Here is a 14,015-nt window from a genome sequence, read left to right as displayed (position 1 = left end):
CCCTTTTCCTTACACAGAACCGGGCACACAGGCGCGCACAAGTTTGTGGCACAGCTCTGGGCATCTTGGGTACTTCACAAAGAAAAGAGCTGTACTCCGCTCACAGCTTTGGCGGCTCAGAGACCAGAGAGCCTGGTGCTGGCTTTGCTCACATCATGCCAGACTCATTGCGGCAGGAGAGGTGGGGTCTCCCAGTGAGGCTGGAAGTCAGAGCACAGGTCCCAGGGAGCAACCATGGCCCTCCCATGGCCGGGCCCCTCCACCTGCCGCGGCGCCCGCCCAGGGCCTGTGCCCCCGACCTGTGAGACAGACGCCCCCACTGGCAGCACCAGGAAGCCAGGCAGTGAGGGTGAGCAGGACGCGTGTTCGGGGACGACTGAGTCTCTGCACGGGCTCCCTGTGTGGCCCGCACTGGGGGACGAGGTGCCACAGATGGCTCTCTGCTTGGACCCTGCGGGGAGGAGGCCCAGGAGAGAAGCCTACGCCTCCTGCCAGTTTCCGAAGCTGCCAAAGGGTTTGCCTGGTCTCCCGCACGCTGCTGTTTTGCATTCCTGGGGATCCGACTAGGGCTTCGTGTGTGCTAGACAAGCGCGCTGCTGCTGAGCTGCGTCCCGCTCTTCACTTCTCTAAGTGCCTGTTCGCGTCCGCAGTGGCGGCACCTCCTTGTGGCAGTTGGTGCCTGTACATGACTCGTTGAATTCTTTTTTCACCGCCCTCCGTGTCTTGCTTCCCTACGGTTTGCAAAAGACCTCTGCCTACTTCCTACGATCGTCCTTTATTCTGCTCTTTAATTTCTTTATACTTTGGGTCTCTCACCTAAGAGAAGCCACGCGCTATCTAAGCTCTGTGTCCGATTTATTTCTCCGCACCTCGTGGTCTCAGGGAGCCTCCGTTCCCTGCAGACGACTCGAGTGCATCCTCCTCGGTGGCAGAGCGGCGCCCCGCGGTGTGTGAACACCGCCTCTGGTTTGTCATGTGCTGGTGGCCGCGAGGCCGCCTCCGAGAGTCAGCGGGGACAAACTGTGCGGCAGCGAACACGGGCGTGCGCACATCGCTGTGAGGTGGAGCCTTTATCTCCTTCGGGAAGACGCTCATCACTGACAGTGAAAGGGAAAGAGCTGTGCTGCTGCAAGCACAGGCCGTCACCAAGCTCTAAACCGAGGCCGCCCGCCTCGGCCTCCCCGCCTCGGCCTCCCCCGTAGCCGATCCCAGCCGCGTGCCCTGTGCCTGGCACACAAGCGTGCATTCGGGGCTCACTGTGAACACTTCACAAAGGTCCTGTTTTCTGTGCCGATGCAGCTCGCACTGACCCCGGAGGGCTGGCGGTGCCCCTCGCTGTACTGAGGGTGCCGGGGTCTGGGGACCCAGTGGGCGCCACACAGGGCATGGAGGGCGGGAGAGGTGCTGGGGAGCTGGGGCCTTGGCAGACGTGAGTGGGCGAATCCAAGTCTTGCATGGTGGTGAAGACACACATCACATGTAATGGAACAAATCCGTTTCAGCCCTTCGGAAGTGTGAAGTTCAGAGCCCCAGCGTCCCCGTGACCCGTCCCCAAAGCCGCCGTCTTCTCAAACAGAAACGGCCCTCCCTGAGCGGCAGCTTCTGCTCCCTGCCTCTCAGGCCCCCGGCAAACTTGAATCCGCTTTCCGTGTCGGTGAATTTTCCTTGTAGATATTCCGTATGAGCAGAACCATGGAACGTGGCCCTCTGGGGTCACGGTTCACCCTCAGCTCGGGACTTTTCTAAACTGAGACACCCTACTGGCCCGTGTATCCAGTTCTGTTTATCCACTCTGCTGTTGGCAGAGAGCTGGGTTCTCTCTACAGTTTGGCTGTTGTGAGCAGTGCTCCAAGGACCACTAGGATCTTGAGATCCCCTTTTCAGTTCCTTTTCGTTGTTTGTTTTTGACACAAGGGCTTGCTGACACAGGCTGACCTTGAACTTACTCTGTATTCCAGGCTGGCCTCAAACTTGCAGCCATCCTCCTGCTTCATCCTCCTGAGTGCTGGGATTGTAGGTGTGCGCTGCCATGCCTGGTTCATGAGCAGTTTTGAAATGTGCTTATTGGTATCTGTGTATCTTCTTTGAAAAGATGCCTCTTCAATGCCCATTTTTTCAAGTTCAGTTTTGTTGTGGTTGAGTTATAACAGTTCCTTACATTTTGGGGAAGTAAACCTGTGTCAGACGTGTGGTTTGCAAATGTCTCCTCACATCCCACGGCTTGTTCAGTTTGGATGAGCTGTGGTGTGGCCTTTCATGGTGACGTCGCTTGTTATTTTTCAGAGGCAACGTTCCCGGTCCCGTGTGGCCACTGATGTTCCTGTCCTTTGGCTTGTGTTCAGTGAATGTTTATCTGAATGTCAGAAGCTTAAAAAAAGACACAAAGCCACCACCCGGGCAAACAGGAAGCCCCTCTCGGTCTGGCCCAACTGGACGGGATGAACCTGGAAGTCTCACCGGGCTTCTTCCCAGCCGCCGCCTTGCGCCAGGCACGCGCCTCGCTGTCTGGTCCTGACACAAGCGGGTGCTTCTGATTTTCAGCTTCCCAAGGAAACCTGCTCAGCCTTGCTCCCGCGCCTGGCTGGCCTGTGGTCTGCCGCTGCAGGGCTCTCGCGCTGGGCTCTGTTCTTGTCTCTGGCAAAGCCTGCTGCTTTTCTGGGGTGACTCAGAGCTGGGCTTCCCCAGGTGCGGGACAGGTGACAACAGACCCACACAGCAGTTGGCAATAAGATCTGTCCGCTCTGTCCGGAACTGGACCGCAGCCGGCACTGCAAGACCCGCTACTGGATTCGAGACTCTTGCCAAGCTCAGAGTAGTGGCTGAGGGCATGGAAAAATGCCACAAAACTCTCCTGTCACTTTAAATTGAATTTTTCTTGGCTCAGCATCCATTTATTTGCCGTGAGCCCTTCTTTTTTTTTCTCAGAGACCCGACAGTGTTGACTCTGACAGGTTCTGTTTGTTTTTGGTCTTTGCAGGTTAGGAGCTCACCACTGCCCACTTGAAATCTTAAAGTTAGGACAGGATAGACTCACCTTCCTCCTATGTAAAACTAAAAATGTATCACAAAGTTTAAATAGCTAAGTGCGTGGATTCTGGAGGCAGATGGTCTGAGTTTCAACCCTTTCTTTCCTATCAGAAAGTTTGTAATAAGCTGTGTGACCTCTCCAAACGTCAGCTCCCCTCTGTAAAGCAGGGTGCTGAGAAGGAACCTTTTGTGGCCAAATCACGGTGTGCTGACAGATGGTCACTGGTCAGCTCTCAGAAGGGAAGGGATAGGAAACCCTGGTTTTTAGGGTTTGCCAGTTTCCAGGGTGGAAATCGTCTTGGTGTAGCTGATCTTAAGATGCCAGCCTGAAACCATCTAATGCGGACGTTCACACCACTGGCACTCAGGAGACTCATAAGTGTCATCACCTTCAGCTTCCCTTATAAAAAGAATCAAATCAAATGGAGATAGGATGGTTCCTGAAAAGTTAGGATATATAAGTACTCCTCTGCAGTCCCGTGTTCTAAAGCACTTGCTGTCCCAGGCACCGTGAAGTCCCGTCTGCAGGTTGTCTAAGCTCCTGAGGACTGTGTTTCCTGTCTCCGTTCTCTCTCCTCCTTGCGTCACAGTTTACAGAGAACACAGTCACAGGGAAGAGAGTCACCGCCCGCCCACATCTGCCACCCTTGCCCTCTGGTAGCTCCCCAGGCCGGAAGGGCTTGCTCCCAATGAACCTTGGGGAAACATCAGCCTGCCTCGGCTCCTGTCCCGCCAGCAGCCACCAGCTAGCCTGCTTGTCTCTCAGAAACACACACGAATCTGTCCTTTTACCAAGCAAGGAATTCTGAAAACGTCTCGTCTTTCCCGTGCAGTAACGTGTTCAGACCTGGGGTTGGGCAACTTTGAGTAACAAGGCTATCGTGCCACCGGGCCCCAGAACTTCGTAATGCGCGTGCCGAAACCCTCTTGCTCTGAGCCGGGCTAACTGCAAAGCTGGGACAGTACCCCGTTTGAGGGCGCAGCAGTTACCGAGGAAGACGGCTTCAAAGGGGGCCGTGGGACGAGGCTGCTGTGGAGGCGCTGGGTTAATGCTTAATCTGCTCCCGCCGGAGGCAGCGAACACCGCTCCAGAGTACTGCAGACGCTGAACAATCGCGAGCCCTGTTCCACCCGAGCGCCGGCCCGAGTGTCAGCTTCCCCACTGCGCTTGGAAGGCAGGCGGCTGGCGCACCGCACTCCACATCTCGGAAGAGTGCCACGGGTCTCGCTTTTTCAGACAGAGGAAAGGCAGCTCGCTGGCGTTTAAGTATGTTATTTACTGTAGTGTTGACACGGACTTTGCACAGTCGTGTGTGTGCGAATGACTAACCCGAGGCCCAAAAGGAAAAGCCACTTGTCAAGTTCAGAGAGACACGAGTGCACCCTTCTCCGTGTGCCCAGCAAACGTGAAAGGCTCAAAGCGGCATTGGGGCCTTTTAACTTAATTAAAAAGAACTCCTGCCGGGTGGACACTTTTAGGGAAAGGAAGAGAAAATATTGAAACAGGAGACGAATCCTGCAGCTAAGCATGCGACGCTGGGCGAGGCACTGTGAGAGTCAGGAGGAACGAGAACAGCCTTTGGGTAGGAGAGTGGGCAGCTGGCTGGTCGGGAGGCAAATCACACAGGCAGACTGGAAGAGAAATGGCCGCAGAAGGCAGGAAAAGCCACGCTTTCAGGGAGCAAATGCTGAGAGTTCCGACTTAAGCAGGAACCAGGAACTCAGACACACCTGCTTCCCTTCACAGCCACCTGGGGGTCCCAGAGTCACCAGCCACTTAGCTCAGTAACAAGGTGGAGAAAATGTCACTGTCTCTTAATAGCTGGTGCCAGAATTCCTCCTGAGGAGAGAGGCAGCTGGACTTGGGAAAATTGTGTACAATCAAGTGGCTTAGGAAGCAGGGCATGGAGGCCCACGCCTGTGATCCCAGCACTTAGAGGCTGAGGCAGGAGGATTTCCTGGAGCTTGAGGCCAGCCTTGGCTACAGTGCTTAGGGTGGAAGGTTGAGATGGAGAACAGGGTCGAGACGGGTCAATTTGCTGTGTGACCCGAAGGAAGAATTGGAACTCTTGGGGTGAAGGGAGGGGACCAGGGGAGGGGAGGGAGAGCGAGGGAGGTGGCCAGATGTGATTCCTCCCTGGAATTTCCCACATGCAGCTCCACCGCTGGTTGCCCCGCTGGGCTCTGTGAGCGCCTTGGATGGGAAACCAGGCAGGACGCTCAGGGCCTGGTTCCATGTCGTGTGGAACAGAGGTAGGAGGCGGTTGGGACTGTCCCTTTGGGTGACCAGCACTCGGAAGGGCTTCAGCTTCCGTGGCCCGGGTGTGGGCATGGGGTTCTCACTCAGGTTACCCAGATCTTGGATGGGAAAAGAGCCTCGGCTAGCTTCTGAGCTGCAGCCTTCCTGAAATTCTTCTCCTTCCTCCTCTTGAAAGCTTACCTAGTACCACGCCGGCTGCACAGCACACCCTCTAAACACCTGACTCGAACGCAGGCCACAGGAGACAGCCAGCCCTTGATGCCTCTAGGACCTGCACCTTCAGGTTGAACCAAGCATGGATGAAGACTTTGCCAAAAGCTGTGTGTGTGAAGCATCTGCAGCCCCCGCCCCGTCCTCACCCCCAGGCAGTGTCCGGGGACAGTAACTGTGTGCGAAGCCTCTGGGTTGCATTCGGACCCAGAGTGACCCAGAGGTGACTACAGTCTCGGAGGCGGGAGGAGGCTCAGAGCCAGCACCAGGCACTTAGAGGCGCAGGGGCTGGGAGCAGCCAGGTACTGGGTGACCGCAGGCGTGGCTGCTGTCGCGGGGCTCGGCGTGAGCCGAGGTGACGAGTACGGACTGCACACATAAGAGTGCGCTTCACCTTTCTGTTCTTTAACTTTACGGGCCCACGCGTGCAGCACACAAGGGTCACACTCCGCTCGGGCATGGGGAGTGGGCGCCTGCGGAAGGCGTCTTTACTCTCTCATCCTCCCTCCATCTCTTGGTCTTCTTCCCGTTTGCAAAAGATCTGTCTCCAGTTTCTTGTTATCCATCTTTTATTTTCTTGTTGCTTATATTTGGGGTTTCTCGTGTAGGAGAAAACAGTTTGTTGGCCGGTTATTTCGCTTACTATTATGTCCTCAGGTGCACAGTGGTGCCCCACGGTGTGTGAACCCCACACTCTCTTTACCCAGTCGTCTGCTGATGGACACAGAGGCCCCTTCCAAGATTTAGCTGTTGTGAAGTGTGCTGCTGCAGCCACGGGTGTGTACCGACTCCTGTTAATGACGTCTTTAACTCCCTGGAAAGACAGCTTGAGGAAGAGCAGCTGGGATGAGCGGAACTTCTAAACGTTAGACCTGTCTTCCTGACTCTGGGAGGGCGAGAAGGGGCGGCTCAGCAGGCCTAACACCTTTTCTTTGGGTTTTCAGGCCCCCTGGGGCCGCTCACCTCCCCAGGCTGTACGAAGTCCCCCTGGATTGCCAGTGGTGCTCCCATCTCTGAAGTCTTATGAGAGTTTTTTTTGCCTGCAGGCGACGCTGACACTTCAGCATTTACTTTGCAGGTGGATCCACAGGGTTCCTGGGGGCAGGAGAGTGGCTGCCCCGCCCAGGGCCCTCTAGTGCCACCGCCCACAGCTGTTCAGCTGCCTGCTGCTCCGTGTCTGTCCTGTGTCAGTCCTGTGTCAGTCACCCGCCCCCACCCCAGTAAAGGTCTGATGGCTCAGTGGCTGCCTGTCGTTGGCAGCAGGGCTGGCCTGGCCTGTGCGTATCCCTCCCCTGGGAAGAACAGAAAATGGGAACTGGCAGGGAAGTCACACTAATTCTTCTTTTGCTGCTTGGCGTGTAATGTAGGCTTTGCGTTAGTCGCTGTCACCCCATCTGTCAAACGCAGGCGAGATTTCTTCACCAGTATCTCCTATGTGCACATCGAGAGGTTAGAAAGTAAAAGTGCACATAACTTGGGTGCTGGCAGGCAGCACAGAACAATGGGGTCCCGGAACCCGAGTTTGAAGAGGATGAAGGACGGCCTGCAGATTCTTTTCACTGCGGAGTCACCAACTTCAGGTCTCCTGCCTTCCGAGACACCAAGCCTGGGGCTGTCAGATACCACGTATTCAGAACAGCACCTGGAGGCCGAGGCAGGAGGCTGCCCATGACTTCTTGGCCAGCCTGAGCTCCATAGTGAGTTCAAGGCCAGCCTGGAATACATAGTGAGACCCTGTCTCAAACACAAACAGACACACAAGCATTTCCTTACAGTGTTTTAATGAATTCAGCAGGCTAAATCTTAAAAGAGTGGACAACCTGCATGGAGTCAGAGGTAGCAAGTCAGGCCAAAGCGGTCTGACATTCCTCCAAAACAATAGATCTGAAGCGCAGCACACGCAGGCTTTCATCTCATTTTCTGTTTAAAAAAAATCACAAAGGAGCTCTTCTGTTTGGACACTCATTATATCTTAGCTTTATTAATTCTATTATATCGCTGGTTAATTACAGGAACCACAAAACCTTCAAGTAGATGAAAGCCATAATAAAATGCTTTGTTCTCTATGTTACGTGTTTCCAGAAACAGCCAGTGTTTACCTTTCTGGACATTGCTATGTTGACATCCTGTAAAATAATTAAATCAGACAGTTAGTTTGATAGTTTTGCTTGTTTGTTTTTTGAGACTGAGTCTCACCGTATATACCAGGCTGGTCTTTAGTTCACTGTGTAGCCCAGGCTGGCCTCAAACTCCTGGTGACCCTCTTGCCTCAGCCTCCCAAGTACCGGGATGACAGGTGTGCACCTCCATGCCTGACTCAGATGATAGTTTATGTTTTAGGCAAAAAAAAAGAGTGAATTTTAATAACGAAGTGGTATTAACTATCATGCTGAGTCCTTTTGACAGCCCCATAAAGTAGACTTCATGATTCTCCTCCCTTGCAGACGATGAAGTCAAAGCATCGGGAACTTTGGCTTCTTACTCCAGGCCCCGAGAGGGGAAGCCGGGATTAGATGCGTGCACAGCACTTACCGTGGTGCAGGGTATCCAGCATGCCCGGGCAGGCAGGCGGGAGATCAGTGTGATGCACCAAGTCTCAGAGCACAAGGAGGAGCCTGGTGAAGATGCTACGAAGGGATGAGTTCCATGCATGCAACAGGGCCATGAATAAAAATCAATTCGAGGGCTGGGGATGTAGCTCAGCGGCACAGTGCCTGTCTGGCCCTGAGTTTGATTCCAGATACAAAAAAAAGAAAAAAAAAATCAATTCTGGGCTTCGAAGGGCTACAGAGAGGAATGCAGTCAGCACCTAAGTGGGGAGAAACCTTGCCGAGAGCAGCGATTCCTCGAGATCACACCCACTGGCACCCTTTCGAGGCCCAAAGGACCCCATCGGAGGAGGCAGACCTCCTGTGGGCAGCTCTAAAGCCGTGAAGTGATGACAGGAGAGGAGCGTGACACAGTGCAAAAGTGCGAGGCCAGAAGGCCACAGGAGGATTGTGTTCCTGGGAGCCTGGGCTACATGCTGCTCCACACGCTGCCTTACGAGCACACGAGTGTGGTACTCGCCTGGTGCCCGTGCCAGAGGCAGGAGCGAGCTGTGAGACCCCACCCATTCCTTCTCCCCCAAAGGCTGGGGTGTAGCGCAGTGGGAGGGCCCCTGCTGAGCACACATGTGGCTCTGGGCTCAACGCACTGCACTGCAGGTGAGCGAATGGAGTTGGCCCAGGACCATCGGGGCCAGGGCCAAATGCGTCATATGCAGCTCCTCCTCTCCAGGGAGCGGGACGGCCCTGGAGAGGCCACCCTGTGAAAGGCCGAGCTGTCGCCCCGCAGGACACGCCCGCATCCACCTTCACACCGCGCTGCGTCACCACACAAAGCACACGGGGTTCAGGAGCGAGGAGCGGAGCAGCTGGGGTCCCACGTGCCATCACTCCCACGAGACCACTGGGGAATGTCTGTCCTTCTGTCCCCAAACTCGGAGCCTCTGCAGGGTTAAAGGTTCCGGGCCTCCCCACGAGCTGTGCCTTCCAGAGGGGGCGTGAGTCCCTTTGAATCACAAAGCACAGCTGTTGCTCTGGCTCCTGTCTCTCCAGGGCCCGTGATGGGCATCACCATGACAGAGGGGAGGTCCACCCTCACAGGACACAGTGGACAGGGCCAGAGGGAGATGTGCAGAGCCAGGCCTACCTGGGCCTTTCAGCCCTGGCACTGTGTTTGGACGTGTGCAGTTGATTCCTGGTACCAGAAAAAAAACAAAGATGTGGCTCACTTCACTGTGGAAGCTGCCAGCCAAGCCCTGCCAAGGTGACGGCTGAGGAATGGGAAGTGAACGGGCGGCGGGGTAGGAGAGGGTGGGACCAGCTGTGGCCTGAGGCCTGTGGCAAGGAGCCAGCCAGTGTTGGTGAGGACACGAGAGCTGACCCAGCCCGCCACCTCTCTGCTCCAGGACTCCCGATTGGCTGCAGCATTCTAGAGTCTGTGCTGGGTTCTGCTCTTCCCTTCTGCCTTTTTTTTTGGTTCCAGGGATTGAACTCGGGCCACCGAACCGCTGAGCTAAGTCCCCTGCCCCCTTCTGCCTTTCCCTGGCCTTCTTCCCCTGGACCCCTCGCCGGCCTTGCTCTCAGCAAATCTCTTGCCCCTCTAATTTAGCCTCCCAGCCTCTCGCGGGCCCGGAGCTAACGCACGCTCACCAGTGAGAGGCTGGCTGGGTCAGGGCGGCGGGAACGGTGAGTCTGCGCCTTGGCACCACAGCTTCATGACCGATCTGGAGATGGATGGGCCGGCGCTGTGACTTCAGCCCCACATCTGAGGACACCGAAGATCAGCTTAGCAACTTGAGAAACCCAATGGGCAAATGGCTGAGCTGAAATGAAGTCCAGCTTAGGTCCTAACCACCCAGCGAGGGGACAGTCAGCCGAAGGCAGAGCTGGCGGGAGCCGCGAGGACAATGGTGGCTGCTGATTTTCCAGATCAAAAGCTGTGCCCGTATATCTAAGTCATGACAAAGCTACCAAAGCGGCAGTCAGGGCTGTGCCCTGCAAACATTTTTGTGTAAGAGGATTTTTTTTTTTTTTTTGCACCAGGGATCAAACTCAGGTCTTTGTGCTTATGAGGCAGGAGGCAGAACCACTGAGCTAAATCCCTGGCACATAAGAGATTTTTAATGTGACCGTTCTGCTGATGCACACAGGATCCCTTTGCTTTTCATCAATTTTTCTTCACTGAATTATGCCTTGTGCAGATATCTGCAGGCTTTAATTATATGTCATGCATAATTTAAGGCAAAAAGATCTATAGATTCCTTTTCCCCCATTTCATCTAATAATTTACTTTTAGTCATTTATTATGAGTAAGTGTCTTAGATGGCCTAGTGTTTGCAGGGTATTCTGTGGGGTGTTGGGCGGTGGAAAGTGCCTTCTTCCTGCGAGTCTGGTCACTTCCTCTCCCTCGATGAAGCTGGTAGCAGTCAGGGATTAGCTTAGCTTCTACTCTTTTTTTTTTTTGAGGGAAAGAGATTGTTAAGGAAAGAGTAAACATTTTTTGAATATGCTATTTTCAATATAAAATGACACTACTGATGTGAAAAATTAGCAAATTAGTTCAGCCCATTTAGACATTTAGCTGCACAAAACCTAGCATAACAGAAAGTGAACACTTGAGCCAACTCACCATCCCTGCATCTCATCTTCTCTCGTGTCACTCTCTCACATTATTCTATTTATTCATTCACTTGTTTTCAGCGTTTTCTGTGCCAAGGAACATTTTCCTTTGATTCCACTTTCGTGTTTACAGTGGCACACAGCAGGCACTCAACAAAATCCGTCAGATTCATCTATCTCACCTAACCAAGGGGATGGGCTAAGACCCCAGGTGAAGAAATCACAGTCCAAACACACGGACAGACAAAATCCAACAACAGTTCACCACACTCAACAGTAGAAAAATGGAAAGCTTCTGTGAGGATAGTTTTCTTAGGGTAAAGAATATATTTTAGAAAAACGTCTCAGAGAAAAGACTGCATTTTTGTTGATGATCCCATTGTTATAATCGACAGGAGATGCTCTGGTCCCGCTAGATGGTGGGAAGTGAACAAAACCAGGTCGTATTTCTGCTCTCCCTCTGCATGAACACTGATACATGAATGAGAAAGGTAGGGAAGAAACCAGTGAGAAAGCCTACTGGAAATTACCGACCTCCGTAATGGCCGTGAAAGTTAAAAATTAAGCAAGGTAGGGCTAGGGATTTAGCTCAGTCGTTCTGCCGCCTGCCTTGCAAGCACCAGGACCCGAGTTCGATCCCCGGTACCAAAAAAAAAAATCAAACAAGGTACATTTAAAAAACATTAAAGGTGCAAGTCATTTAAAATATTATAATGTCCACTGTTACAGAATTTGACAATGTGTACGCTTCTCAGGGTGATGATAGTTTACAGAGACTGAAGGGACGGACATAACCTATGAGTACGAATTTATGAATTCAGAATCTCAAAATATGCAACCTATTTGATCAATAATCACTTTGCTGTGAATCTCTCCGAAAGTAATTATTTAAATGTTAAAATATTGTTTCATGTTTAATTACTATTTAAAAATTATGTGCATGAAGCAGTGCCTTAGGTATGAAGACACGTGGAAACACGAAGTATGCTTATAAATTTAAAAGTAAGATGAAGAAAGTTTACCAAATTACATGTATGCCACATGATTTAAAGTAAAACTGAAAAAATAGCCGGGAGAAAATATCATAGCCATGATTACTATGTCAGGGATGGAAGCTCATGGCTGGTTTTACCTCTCTTTAGCTTCCAACCCTCTGTAATCAAATTTGACTTGTACAGTGGGGTTTGAGTTGAATGTTGTTCATCACAACTTTTTAAAGGCAGATCTCATTGTTTGACTCTGTTTTCCTGTTGTTAAAGGGCTAATAGCTTTGGCAGAGGCATAGATGGATAAGAACATGCTCTTCTGGTGACTTATGTGTGAAATCATGTGTGTGTGACTTTTTTTGGTTACTGTTATGATTTTAGACAGTTTCCTGGGAAGGGCCTTCCACTTCATCAGAAGCAGAAAACAGTGAAGACCCCAGCACAGATAACTCTTTTCACACGGAGGTAGGAGCAAAAAGTGGCTTTTAATGTTGCTGGCGGCTCAGCGAGTGACTCCTGTCAGTCTCGAGAGCCCTGAATAGAAGTTTGCAATCCCTTATGCACCTCTTTTTACAAATACAAGGCTTATTCCATTGGAGCTTCCCTGGGAATAGAGCAAGCAGGATTTACACAGAGCAGAGCAGCAGAGTGGGGAGAGGGAAGAGATCTGGTAGGACTTTCTGGGTCCCTCACGCTCCTTCAGTGACAGATCACAGAAGCCATCACGGCTGCTCAGGTGCATTCTACAAAGAGCACAGTTACCTAGTTCACCCATAGTGGCCCAGTTCCATAGGGAGGGGTGGTCTCCTGTCTCACACCCACTTGGCTTGGTTCAGTTTAGAGGCATGTCACGAGCTGCATGTTAGAAAGGGACATCTGGGCCTCTGTTTCTCAGCATGCCCCTCTCCGGTGTCACAGAGATTCCCTACCGAGTGACTTTAAAGGGCTAGGGATTTAGCTCAGTGGTTCTGCCTCCTGCTTCGCAAGTGTAAGGTCCCGAGTTCGATCCCCGGTACCAAAACCAAACCAAACAGCATTACATTAAAGATCCCTTCTGTTCTCAAACATAAATGCTGACTTCCTCAACCGGTTTAGTTGGTGGCGTCCTTGCTCAACTTGTCAGCCAACTCAGAAAGGGTGAGACACACTCTTGATTTCAGGCTTGTAGCATCTCCTGAGCTGGGCAGCTCGGCCTCTGCAGTGCCCTGTGATTCCTCTCCTCCTCTCTGGTCCGAGCCATCCCTAGATTGGTGGCTCTCAGTGTGTGGCGTGTCCCCTAGGGGAAACGTGGCACTGTCTGAAGACATTTTTGGTTGTCACAGATGCAGTCAGGAGAGTGAGGGGTCGGGGCAGAGAGGGGTGCAAGTGGGTGAAGGCCGGCTGTTGCTGGCTGAGCACAGGATGTGCACCCTCTCCAGCATGGAATCTCCACCGTCCACAGTGCTGAAGCTGAGAAAGTGGCCCTACCTGACCCTCCCAAATTCACACCTGTGCTGACCCCGCAGAACACACTACTTGTGGGTAAAGCTTTGGTACAAGGTCCCTCTTTTACAGCCCCCAGCCACAAGGCACAGACCATTTCTGATCCAATGTGCACGTCCTCCCAGCTCCCGGGATCTGGCTGCGACTTGAGGTGGCCACTGACTTCTCCAGGCTGGGCTGGGGACCCCTCGCGAGAAGCACGCTCACAGCAAGGCCCTGATGTCCGTCTGTTCGTCCTGCTGCAAAGGGAGCCTGCAGAGATCAGAAGTCTCTTTGAACCAGGATCCTCAGCAATGCCTGGTAGGAGGCACTGGACGGAAACTCAGCCCAGACCACTTGAGTGGGCACATTTGTTCTTCAGTACAGTAGGTTCGCTGGTGCCTTCCTTCCGGTTTCTTTTCTTTTTGAGACAAAGTCTTATTATGTAGCCCAGGCAAGCTTCAAACTTGCAGGGCCTCAACTTCCTAAATTTTAGGACTACAGGTGTGCGCCACCATGCGAGGCTTTTCTTTTTTCTTTCCTCTCATCTGAAATGTTGCTCCACATCTCAGTCTACACTCGGATCACTAAGTCACCAAAATTGACAAGAGCCCACGCGGTAAACCAGGTCGGTGTGACCCTAATTCACCTGCAGTGAGGCACCAGTAAAGAGGGTATGAGCCCTAGTTCACAGGTGAAGACTAGTGCAAGCTGCCCGGAGGTCACAGCGACAGGGCAGGGCCCCGCACCACTCATGTCTCCCGCCTCACCCAGCAGGCACTGAGGGAGTCACTCAACTTGAATGAGAAAACTGCAGAGCGATTAGGGAAGCCGGGCGGCCTAGGGAAGGCCAACCTGAAGCCCACGGTCGGGCCAGCGGCCAGTGGGGCGCGGAGGGCGGGCAGC

This window comes from Fukomys damarensis, unplaced genomic scaffold, assembly GCF_012274545.1.
Source record: "Fukomys damarensis isolate Sample0158 unplaced genomic scaffold, DMR_v1.0_HiC HiC_scaffold_33, whole genome shotgun sequence".
Taxonomy (NCBI): domain Eukaryota; kingdom Metazoa; phylum Chordata; class Mammalia; order Rodentia; family Bathyergidae; genus Fukomys; species Fukomys damarensis.
This window is presented reverse-complemented; position numbering follows the sequence as displayed.